Below are 13315 nucleotides of genomic sequence, written 5' to 3'. Positions count from 1 at the left end.
AGTAAAACATATAATGAACCTATACAACTAGAAAATCTCCATGGGAATTTATTTGCTGGGATTCCTTTCCTCATATAATTGAAATTCAGAAATATAAACTCTAACAACTAGAACTTAAATGCTCAGCTAGTGAGCTTATTTATATACAACTCCTACTTATGCATAGGGCTCAATTCACCCAAGTGATATCAACCTTCCAATGATACTAGCCCACATCATAGTATTGGACCTTATGCCATCATTCTCTATACATTCAACAATTAAAACAAGCATATACCACATAAAATATTTGGACAACAATTTTGATATGTGCCCCCAACTTGATAGTCGATGCTTGGCTCTTTTAATCTCCTCCGTGAACCTTCTAATTGGGTTGTGTTCTTGAAAATCAATGGCTAAAATGTGCATGCACCTCATAATAGCTTCAGACCAAAAATTTGACACATGCCTTGGAATTGATGTCTATTGTTGCAGGTCAAAGAAAGATTCCATGTAGTCAGCTATAGGATCATGGAACTGATGAGAGATTTATAGCTCTCTCTTTCTTGAAGAGTTTATAGGGAGGAAACTTTCTACAACAAGTAGCCACCAACATTGCTAAGCTCTTCAAATTTGGGCTCTCTTGAAGGAGTTGTTGTTGGAAATCTTCTCCCCACTTGTTTGTAAATATATCCCTTTAATAGTTTGCAACCATCTCATCCTCCTCTAAATCATCCGAATCATATATTAGAGAATCTATATCGACTTCAATACTAGCTTCTTGAACTTGTTCTCCATTTGAAGCATGTGAATCGTGAATTGGATCCTCTTTGTTTCCCTCCTGGTGGGCCTCCTCTTTTTGTGCATCTTCCCATGACTAGGATTGTTGCAGCCCTGCATTTCTCAACATCCCATTGGATTTATACAAATTACAAGAAAGAAAATCATAAAATTCAGCAGAATGAGATATTTAAGGGTCTATTTGTAGTTTGATAATGTCTCCTTCTTCCCTTTCTTGATCATTGGATGATGCTTCTTGATGCAAGTATATGTTTTCTTGGAGTTGAGCCCCATAAACATCTTCAGCAGGATCATTGACCTCAGAAATATTTTCAACATCAAAATCTGCACAATAATATTCAAAAAGAGCATCTGATGGATATAATCTTTTTCCATAATGATTAAATGCTATGTGAAATATCTTTAAAGAAGATATGTTTCCACGAGGTATTGTTTTGTACCAAACTCTAAAATATTCTTTTAAAGAATACATGAACAATTTCATTTTGCATCTTCAAAAAAAATGCCTTGTTGTTCCATGCATTCATGAAAATCCTTGAGGTGTTGGTCCAACCTTCTATCTGTGTTTCCACTTAATATAGGCAAATAGGTATTCCATTCATGAAATGGAGGTGTTAGAGTCGGTCTGGTCATCCCTCCGTCAGAGATCAAAACTCTTTTTGCATTTCATGTTTAGGTGTCCCATCTCTCTTGATCAGTTGCATTTCGTTAGGAGCATGCCATAAATCTGACGGAAGGGCTTTTGTCATTCATTCCCCTCATGCTTTGCTCAGGTCTGTCCATCAAAATCAAATCTTAAAAGTCATTTCCAGTCTTGTTGCAGTCTCTAGGTCATAACAGTGATTTTAGCCATCAGGTCTAGGGTTAGTCAAGTTGGTCTTCGAAAAAGTCTAGTAAAGCCAGTAGGCCAGAGGGAGGTTCTTGATGAAGTTCTTGATAAGTTATTATTTCAAAGATTTTTATCGTCATATGGATGGATTATGACTTTTCTTCAAAACTCTATTTTGAAGAAAAGTCGACATTTTGTTATTTGTAATAATTTTCAAAAAAATTTCAGTTCTTGAATTCTTCAGGTGCAGCCTTGGTCTCCTTTGCCAAATCCCATGTCAGCTATCCCTGCAAAAAATTGCCAAGAAAATGATCATTTCGACCAAAAAATCAAGGAGGAAACAAAAAGTCAGAGTTCTATTAATTGTGAAAAGTGTCAATTGCAAAACATTACAAAATGGGTTTTGAAGAAGTAAAAATCAAAACCATCTCTTGTCAATATATTTCTCAAAGCTATTTATCCCTTTGCAGCAAGTGTCTTTCAGAATCCAAGGGAGAAATTGTGTTTTGAAAGTGTAAGAGAAAAACTGTGTTTGAAAGAGGCCGACTGTGAGAGTTTAAGGTAGCGCGACGCACATAACAGGTGGCGTGGCACACTGGGAGTTTCTGCCCAGTGTTAATTTGAACGGGCGCGACACACAGAGAGAGTGCGACACACTAGGTTCTTGGCGCGGCGCAAACAGTTCAAAGCCCGATATTGCATGAAACTTCACCAATTTTCTCATACCTTGCGTGGATTTGCCAGAAATTGAAATACAACACCAAAAAGAACAGTCCAAGTACAGTTTATATACAACAGTAGTCTTGTCTTCAAGGTATTTTGTCCAGCAGTCATGGCATCTGAGCATTCATCGGACTATGAGGTAGAAACTCAAAGTGACTCTCCCTTGGAAGAACAGGCACCTCGGAGGCCTGATAAAAGTGGCAGACATGTTAGGGAAGAACCAACCACCCTCACAGAATTGCAGGCCTGCCCTCTTGCTATGCAGTATTCTCAGCATCAATCATGTTATGTGTTTTGTTAAAAGGTGGCTAGTGTCCAATTTCATCATGAGTTGGCTCATCTTTTTGTGTTGCACTTGCACAGAGATCAGGCTATCTTGGCTGGTGTCACCTTCACACTTACACCAGAATCTGTCTCATTAGCAACCGGTATACCGAATATTGGTGAACCATGGCACAAGAAACAGAAGATTGACTGGCAACATTATGAGCCATACATTAAAACTAGTTTCTTGAGGCAACTCAAGAGAGTGTTCCCGTTCCAGTATCTGAAAGATGAATATGCTCCACTGATGAGATTGATCATGAAATATTTTAGTTGTGAGGGACGTTTCTCTCGTCTTTATGCTTATCACATCAGGTTCCTCATGCATTTCACCAAGGTACGGATGATGAACATTCCGTATTTCATTTGTCGGAACATAGAGAGGATGACCACCTTTATACAACATAAAACCCCTCAGTAGAAACTTAACAGTGTCTATCATTTTTCTCTTATTAAGATTTTGGTGGTTCATCAGCTTGGATTGCAGGGCATCACTTGGGATGATTTCATCTCTCGTGACTTCTTCAGAGCTTCACGGGGAGTATCAGAGGTTAAGCATGAGGGTGAACCTTCTCATCAGTATGAGCGCCATGAGATTGCTAGTGTGCCGGTTTTCATCACATATCAGAGAGGCACCAGACATTTGTTTGCAGCGGCAAAGCGAGTGTTATCTCCACCCGGGGTGGAAGGGGCCTCGCTTCCTCCATCGGCATCACAGGTACATGACAAAGGCAAGAGGCCAATGCAGGATGAGGGGCCTTCAGGTGAGCCATCAAGTGAACGAGAGACTGACTTCATTCTCCTACATGATGATGATACAGATACGGGTCCAAAAAGTGCCAAACTTAGAGAGATCATCCAAGAACATCAATCAGAGATCGAAGCCTTATCCCTTGACTTGGAGTCGGCTAAGTGGACAATGAAATACTTGGAGTAGAGGAACAAACAGCTTGAAGATCAGCAGGCAATCATGGAGCTACAAAACATTCGTGAGCATCGCCAAGCTGCACAAAGGAGAAGAGTTGAGCTCACGTCATTGGAGCAAGAAATTAATGAGGATCGGGAGGCCAATTTTGAGAGAGTTAACATGCACCTAGAGAGGCTATTAGACAAGGCCGACAAAGACCATGCACAACTGAGACACATGGCTTTTCACTACATGGCACAAAACAAAGTGTGCAAGGCCCGAATCAGGAATTTGAAGGCGAAATTGAGAAAGGCAATCAAGAAGAAAAAGAGGCAAAGGGAGCTCGATCGTCTTCAGATATTGGCCAAAGCCTCTTTAGCCCAGCATAACACTTGATAAGGAAGCTCCAGCCCAAATTTCAAGAAATTTGGGGCATTTTTGGCATTTTTGGAAATTTTTGTGCAAAAAACAGGGTTTTTCTCCTTGTGCGCTGCCCCATGTGGCGCGCGCTTACAAAAGGAGGCTCCAAATACAAAAAAGTTTATAGTTTTGGATTTTTCATGAAAAATCATGACTTTTGGTGCATGGCCAAGAAGTTTGGGCAAGTTTTGAGTCGTCAGGAGGTCAAAAACACCCTAAAAATGACCTCTCTGCCCCTAATTTCACACACAAGAAGCAGTCTTGGGAGATTGAGGTTTTGGGGGGGAAAATGGGCACCAAATTCAGAAATTCCACTTGGGTTGGAAAGTCGATAGGGAGGGATTTCCAACAAGCACACTTGGGCTCAATTTTGACTTCAGCAAGTGCCTCAAAATCAACTCCAAAGTGGCGCGACGCATACAGATTTTGTCGCGGCGCACAGAGGTTTTTTGACCAATTTTCCACCTTCCAGCTCAGAAATTTGGTCAGTTTGACTAGTTTTTCTTTGTGATGTTATTTTTGACCTATCTTGATGTAACTGAATGAAAATGATGTAATTTTGACACTTAGTTACTTGTTGTAGAGGATTCATTCACCAAAGATTGAAAATTTAATGAATGAATAAGTTTCCTACCTTATAGAGGCAAGTTGTTTTGATTGCCTAGATTTTAGTGCTTTGTTTAGAATTGGTTGAAACAGCTCCTAGAATGATGAGCTCTACCCCTAGAGGCAAGGGAATGGGTTGGGCTATTCTATATCATGTATTTTCTAAGTCATTGTTAGGGTTGGACTCTTGGAAAAGTTTGGCACTCTATTGTACATTCATTTCTGCATTTTTGGCAAAGGAAAGACCAGGGTTTTGCAGCACTGTTTGGGATCCATGTGGCTTTATTTTTTGATGGTGTGCTTCTTTGAGTAATTGTAAGTTTATCTAGTGTTATGTGTATCATTTTCTTGCTTCTTCTTCTGAATTTGAACAAATGAGTGATTAAGGTGGAATCCATAACTGTTATGCTCTGCCTTTGAATTTGTTTAAATTTTCATTTTTTCTTCAGTTTAAGGAGAATTATTGAGACTCTCTTGCTCTCCTTAGCTCCTCACCTGTCTGATCTATCCATGTCACTTGCTTTAAAGCATCAAAACGATTGCCTTCCTTGCCCCAATCGGAACTCTGCAGAAACTGCGCTTCATCCCCGAGCCCAAATTTGCCTTTCCCATTTTTCAACAAAACCCTAAAAAACTCAAATCAAACCTTTTGCACTTAATACCTAGCCTAAGATTAGTTGCAAATTTAGTCATCTCGAGCCTCATCGATTACCTTTTGCTGAGATTGACCCGAGAGAGCCCTCTCCTGTGGCTAAGCGTGGTTTGATGTGGACCTAGAACCTTGTCTTTCCAGCCTGAGACAAATCTAGGCTCTAACAGGAGGGACATGATTAGGATAACAAGAAATAGAAGAAAAACCTAGTGGGGAAAGTATGTTAGCTAAGAAGGCTTGAAGGGCAATTTTGAAAACCCCTTTAGGTGAGTGATCTCAAGTTCAAAGGTAGGGGAAATGTTTGGCTGCTTTAGGATCAAAGCAAGTATGAGGCTACTTGAAATCAAGAATGACCAAATAAAGATACAGATAGTGGAGTTGCCAGGGTGTTTACAATAATATTCTAACAATGGAGTCGCAAAGGTGAGAGATCTTCAACTCACACTTCCCTTGCTCATCTCACAGAGGGAATGTAAAAATTGTTGTACCCAGGGAAAATATTTCAAATTTGTTCCTCGCCAACAGTGCCAGAAAGGTGTTTTAGCTTTTCCTATCACCTATCACACAAGTTGTTTAGGAGCTATAAAAGCCTCCTAGAGACAACCTCCAGGTTGAGAGAAGACCAGTGCCTAGGACATCTTAAAGAGAGGAGTATTTTTTAAGATTATCTGAGGGATTTCTGCTGCACTCCATATGTCATGTGATTGGAAAAGAGATAATTCAGATGGCTTGGTTAAATATTCCTCCATCAAGGTAAAATCAAGCAAACACGTAGATCTAAATACTCAGAGGGTAAATATGGCTAATATCAAAGAGAAATGTCTGGTTCTAGTGGCTGACACACAACAATAGACATCTTAATATTAGCGTTGTAGTAAAAATGAAGAAAAGGAAAGAAAGGAGAGAATTCAATGCAGAGGGATGGACACAACACAAAATACTAAGCAACAAGTTCCAGCAGAAGTGTGGAAGGATGAGAAGGTGAAATGGTAGAAATAGTAGAGCGCTAATTAAGGTCCCAAGCTCTACGCAACATGAATACATTTGTCACCTAATAACATTGAGTAAATTTGTGCACATTATAGGTAAATAAGTAAATATTTAGTTAACACGGGTATTCTTACTACTCTGCCGAAAATATACAACCATGAATGAGAGTGATACCCATAGTTTCATTATAGTATTTTAGAGGAAGAAATACATACATGAAGTGATATACAAAGGGGAAAACATATTGTGCATTTATCTGATTGGAATAAATAAAAATAGTTTCATTAACCTTTCGAGATGGAGTAAAAAATAACCAGTCCATTACATTCAAAAATTGTATCGGCCTGTTGCGACTTCAAAATTCTACTGCCAAAACATGGGGGATAACCACCCGGTCCGGACCTTAAGACAACTCCTTTTCCTTCTAAAGTGGTGGCTCTGACTGGGGATAATGGGACCCGTTTCCCAATGTGGGTTTTAAAATGAGAGTGGGTGGTTTATGCATGCTTTGCAATAGAGTAATGATAATCTAAGTGACCTATTCTACCACGCAATTTCTCTAACTACCTTATTCTAATATAAACCCAGGTGTTCTTGTGTGATATGCGATCTACAAGGATATATATTTAGCATGTGATAATAATGATTGAATACAACTAAACAGAGATGATAACGTAAAAGATAATTCTTTTGACTAAATAGTTAATCAAAGGAATTTATAAGATATATCACATATATGATGAGCTATATATGAAAATCACAACCTCAGCTAGGCATCATACGAAAGTGCAATTAACGCTTAACATAAATAATAAATCTCACGTATAATCCATGAAAGTAAAGTTTTTCCACTAATTAAATGTAAACAGAATCAATCAGACACAATAATAGTACCATATGTGTGAAGTCTGCTCATTTGACAAGTGACATAGACCAACTTATTTCTTCAAACCAAATTGTCTCCCAAGAATACAAAAGTGCATCAACAAAGGAAAGTATTCTAATATATAAAAGAAACGATCGTGTTCCATCATTTCACCATAGCATTCACAAACTTACAATAGTGCATTCTTTGCAAATATTTTTGATCAAATTCTGAACCCTTCTCTAAATGCATGAGAAGTGTATAAATACTACTCTAACTAGATGTGCAAAAATAGATTATACAAAATTTGAGGAGGTTCCAAACAACCTTCCTCCTAACTAGGTAACTAACTCCAAAAATAAAAAGAGGCTAAATAAACAAAACTAAGAGGATGACTTGTTGTCTGCCAGCATGTCCTTTAAATCACAAATATCGGTCATCAGTTGGATTTGAGAAGGTGGTTCGAAATGAGTCCTGAGATGTACTGTGAAGATCACATCGGTGAGCGGTAGCAACATCCTTCGATTCGTGTGAAGGAAACATTTGAGAGTCATAATTTGGCTATGTGGCTTAACCAGATACTGCCAATACAACTTCGAGTTGGTCGTGGTCAGTTTTGCAATTATCTCTCTCTGAATCCCTGCCTTTTCTTGCTAGTGTTTATACAGAGAAGTTAAATCATGCATTTCTTTCATATTGCCTTCCTTGATGAGATTGGTGGTGAACATGATGTGATTCACTACTTTGACGATGTTCTTTGATACTCCAGTTTCCCTTGTGACTACTAGCTCAGCCTGGTTTATTTTGGCATCCCAATCTGTAAAGAGAACGTCTTTATGAGTGTTTCTGGGAAAACTGGTGTCTTTTCGAGCAACTAGCCCTCTAGGTTTGGCAGCTACCTTAGAAACAACAGTTTAAAGAAATTCTATGATTTCTTCTATGTGTAATAGATAAGAGAAAGATAATGGGACCAACCTGGAACTTTCGCTTAATCCTTTGCTTGATCTCTCTCCCCTTTGGCAGAGCTTGCAACTCCTCCTTGTACTTATCTTGCTTAGAGAGTACCTGTAGAAACACAGTAACAAAGAACTGTCAAAGCATCTTGATCTATTACAACATACACATTACAGAATCAGATATATAATAAACATATAATAGCATTCACAAATGATAACATTCATAATTGCACAATCATATGGAAGAAAACTTGAAGAACTTTATTAAATAGAAGGGAGAATTACAACCTAGTTGTCTGATCCAACATCATCCTTCTAGCATCAAGCCCTCTTCACCTCATGAAATAGCAAGATCACACCAACAATATAATGCTCTTTCCTCAATTACAAACTATCGACACTTCCTTGCAATTCACAACATTCCAGCCTCTTGATCTCTTAGATGAGGGATCCATTTATAGATGTCTGCAAAGGTGTGAGTCATCTCTGGGGTTTGATTAGCGTCATTCCACTTGTTACATTTGGTTCCACAAGAGAAGAGATAACTGAAGTTTAGATACCTTATTCATCTTTGGGCGAATTCAGAGAGGAAAGTGGCAGAGGGGAAGCTTCTATAAGATTCTATGAGCATCCACTTAGCAAACTATCTCTGACATTTGTCCATCCTCTCCCATCGCACCCTATAGAAGGTGTAATCAGTATGCATCGCACTTGAGCAGTGTATCACTCAGTATGCATCGCACCTGGCCAGTGTAGCAGTCAGTATGGTTTAGTTTAGGCCATTTCTGGATGGTTTCTCAGGTGGAACTTTTGGGGAATGATGTAATAAGATGACTAAGCTCTTTTAGGGTATGAAACAACTCTTTTAGGGGTTGATGAGTCCTAGTTTATCGACATATAAATTTGGGGTTGATATGCCCAAATATGTCTATAACAATGAGTTTCGTCAATCTCAGGTAGATTGACCTTCTTTCCATCTTATGTTTCCTACCACTCAATGAACTTAGAGATCTTGGTGTTTAAATCATTAAACTGTGTTCTCTGATCAATTTCCTTGTCTATCAGCTGGTCTCTAGTAGTCAGATAGGGAGTAATATGTGACATCTTTCAGTAGAAATACTCTTGTTGTCTCACCAGAAGGGAATTCAATTCCAAGGCCTCTTTGATGAACTCCTCAGTAGTGGGAATGTCCTTGTATCTTTCCATGGATTGTTGCATTTCCTGGAGTTTCATGTTTTTGGCCGATATATTGGCCTCATGGCTTATTTTCAAGACCTCCATGTCTTGCTGCAATTACTTTAGTTGCTCTGCCACCTGCCTATTTGCGCTTACTTTCTATGCCTCGAGCTCTTGTTCAAGATGCACAATTATTTCCTCTTTCTCCCTTAGTAGAGTAGAGAACTAAGTAGCCTTGTCCTTAGTGGCCGATGCATATGCTCCCGTGAGTTGTGATAGTCTAGTCAAGTTCTCAGCCAGATTGAAAGGAATGTCCTTCCAGACAATGTCCATGGGCTTTTTTCCAGGTGGGAATTCAGGTGCATCTATCCTTCTCCTTTTTCTCTGCTTTCTAACTACAATCTTGTGGAGAGGGCTATATAACACATCAAGTGGAGGCATTTCAGTCACTTTGAGAACAATCTTCAATGTGGGTAGAGTAGGGTTAATTTCAGTATGTTGGGACATTGTTGCTTGTTCCTCCATAGGTGTAGATTGCTTGTCGGCAAACTTGGGCTCTGTATATTTTTGAACATGTGGAGGAGTTTTAAATTCCTCTGTTTCTTGGGAATTTGAGGCTTTGGGAGTGCCTTGCCATTTTTGATTAAACTAATCCCACTCCTGCTCCAAACTACTGCCTTTGGTTTATGAACCGATTTATGTAGCCGGGGTGCTCATCACTTTCTTCTCAGCTGACTTCCTACTGGAATCAACTGTGTTGACAGCATCTTTGGGCTTCCCTATGTCTGGTGTCTTCTCAGTGTTTACCTGAGAGTCTATTTGAAAGCTAGGGCCTCCACTCTCAACAGTGATGCTTGGAGTAGACTTATCCTTGGGTTTTAATAGATGCATTGGGATCACCTGGAGCCTCTTATCTCTGAATTCCTGAAACCTTTGAAAACATTCAGGTTTTAGATTTTATTTTGCCCATTTGAACGCTTGTTTGAAGGATACGGCGTACTGTAACAAATCCTTAAAATGATTATCGTCATGATTGTATGGCTTGAGTTTAACTCCAGTAGTGACATTGTATGCCACTTTGTTTGGATCAAATTGCCTCTTAGGAAATGTATGAATCCTGAGGGCTTCCATATGTGATGATTCCTTAGTGGCATGAACAAAATTGGCTAAAGCAAAAGAACCACATTTGACAGGGAAAATGGGCCATAATGACTTCTTGCTGTCTTTTAGAACTTTAGTTAGGCCCCTTCCTACAGTCTGGTAGGAAATATTTCTTTATAATAACTTATCAGAAACATATAAAGGAAGGATGTGTGGATCAACTATGCTACCAAAATCCCTAATATACGTGAACCACTCTTCAATAAAATACTTGCCAACAGTAGGCAAGTATGTTGCAACTTCTTGGGAAAACCTAGGGGCTTTCTTATTGAAAATCATTTGATGTAAGGGAAACACAACAACATGGAATATCTTATAGAAGTGAGGTATGTAATGTGACTCCCATATTTGTTTATGACTAAGATGGATTGGGTAAGGATCTTGTAAGGTCCACTTCCAACCCATGGTTGGAAATGTTGTGAAAAAACAGATAGAATCCATAATGTAGGCACTAAAATAGAAGGGAGGGATGTTATCTGAAAAGGAGGCTTTCTTCTGTTGATATTCGATAATGGTGGTGGCTAGATTCAGATAGGATGGAATGTTAATTCATGATATGGGAATTAACATAGGCATCAATTAGAGGAATCCATTCTATTGAAAACTTAGTATTATTGGGTTTCCCATACAATCTACATAACATGGTTTCTACATAGTTGTAGGGGTTTGCCAAGGAGACTATATCATACATACCCAAGTTGTCATACTTGAGTTTGTTGTCCAACACCCTACAACCCTGAATTAGCTTGAAGGGGTCCGGATTCTTCTTTGTGAAGTTATCCACAAATGTACTATTGTAGATATCCCAGGGATTAGGTATGTGGTACATCTTCTTCAGATCCTATGCTCTGAGCGACCCAATGAGCTCCATATTTGAATTCTTGAAATGCATATCTTCAATGATAATGTTTTCAATTACCCACCTGATCATATTTGTATAGGGGAGGATTTTAGCCCTTGCTCCTATCCTATGATGGAATGAATAGGAAGCATGTCTACATTGAAGTTCTAAAGGCCTTTTTGAGTCAGTTGTTGCTTTCATAACAATGATTTTAGGATGCTCGTCCTCCAGCCTATTGTAAATTACTTCCCAAGCTGTTGCACCTCCGGTAGCATCACAAACTCTATCAGTGAAGATAGGAGCCATCTCTATAAACTCAGCTTCAACAATGGTCTATTTGCTCTGTTTCTACATCACCTTTCCTAAGGACATGTATTTTGTCGCTTTCCTGAGATAAACAATATACATTAGCGCAGACGATATCTAGTAATTAATATTGAAAGCTTCTGTGAAATGACTTTGGACCGTGAGAAAGGTTTTGATGAGATACTCGATTATAACTACCCATAACCAAGAAAATGATTATCCTTCCTCGGGCTGCTAAATATTTAATAACCTATCAACTTGTTTGTTTTAACATTTAAAACATAATTATTCCACACATTTTACTGGACTTAATCGGGCATTGCGGTCTTAAAAGGGATACAATATAGCGTTACCGGATGTGTTAAGTGAAATGCGATTGCAGAGATCACAATATCGCATTTCGCAAATTGTTTGTGGTTGTTTTAATGGATTGGTCAAGTTTCTCATGAACTATGAGAAGTGCGAAATGACAAGGTGATGTTATCACAGTGGGAGACCTAATCACATATCACACTTTTGTAAAGGTTTTTTAACATGTTCATGTGGAAAAGTGTGATTTGCAATCTGTGATATGAATTTGATCCTTAGTTTTGCAAGGTTTTGCTAATAATTTTCTTAGATTTAGGGTTTTATTATCCTAAGCCTAAAAATTTAAAAGGTTCCCCATTTACAATTCTAAGCCTAGCTATTGTTTGTTATAAATGGGAGGGGGTTGTTTTGTAGTACAACAATTGGCGATTCACTTGGGAGAACCAACTATCTCTGATTAGTTTTATGAAATTTCTAAAAACTTTCAAAGTAATTAGGGTTATAAGAATAATGATTACATGAGTTTATAAAGTAAACAACATGTCTCTAGAATCATCATTACTTTATCATCTTATTTACTTAATTACTTTACTCTTGTAATGATAGAAGTATAAACATTTGCATCAGCCAATAAAGTTTAAAGAAATATAGTAGGTGTCTTTTGCAGATTAGTTTTTTGTAGTTTACTCATTTATCACAGATAGAGCCTCTATTTCCAGTAGGCGTTCATAGCCACGACAGGGTTATCTTTTAACCAACAATGATTCATTGTCCCATCTGTATGAATTTTCAAATTTCAAAATGATATTCACTTGGATTGAATTTGACTTGGACCTTGTCCTGTTTTTCCTTTTTTGAATGTAATTTTGCTCTTTTTGGTTTCTTAAAAGACATTGTCTAGGCATGGTAACCTACTAATGACAATGCCATTCATTGGTTGTAACTGAACTAAACAAGCTGGTTCTTGATGAGACCCCTTGTCTACTAATCGAGAAGACAATTAGCTATTACCCTATTTGGTATGAAGTATTGGTAATATTAGTTTAATCACTTCCCTATGAACATGGTAAACAAGCTCGTAATGAGACGTTTTATCTTTTAGTTTTTTTTATATTTTAGAATTACACTCTGAAAAAGGAAAATTTTAACAGATGGGGTGGATCATTCGCTCTTTTGAGATAATTGGGTGATAATGATAGATTTTTTAAGATGTTGATATGCAAAAATTCTTTACTAGGTTAAATATTCTTTTCTTGACTGATAACACAACCCTCATATTGGAGCAATTTTGAATTCTAGTTTCAGAAAAAGGGTTTCAAGCACCATGGCTAGGGTTTCCAGATCTGCGATCATTGCTGTTGCCACTCTGCAAACTGAGGAGGGGAGTTCCATAGGATTAGATCAAAGCCCTCACGCAGTCGGGCGAGTTGATCTCGACCCACGGGCAATATTATGGTTTCGATTTGGAAT

The sequence above is a fragment of the Pinus tabuliformis genome, chromosome 2_2 (assembly GCF_031772625.1).
Source record: "Pinus tabuliformis cultivar Carrire ecotype Pingquan chromosome 2_2, CPIR1, whole genome shotgun sequence".
NCBI classification, from domain to species: domain Eukaryota; kingdom Viridiplantae; phylum Streptophyta; class Pinopsida; order Pinales; family Pinaceae; genus Pinus; species Pinus tabuliformis.
Note: the sequence above shows the minus strand (reverse complement) of the source record.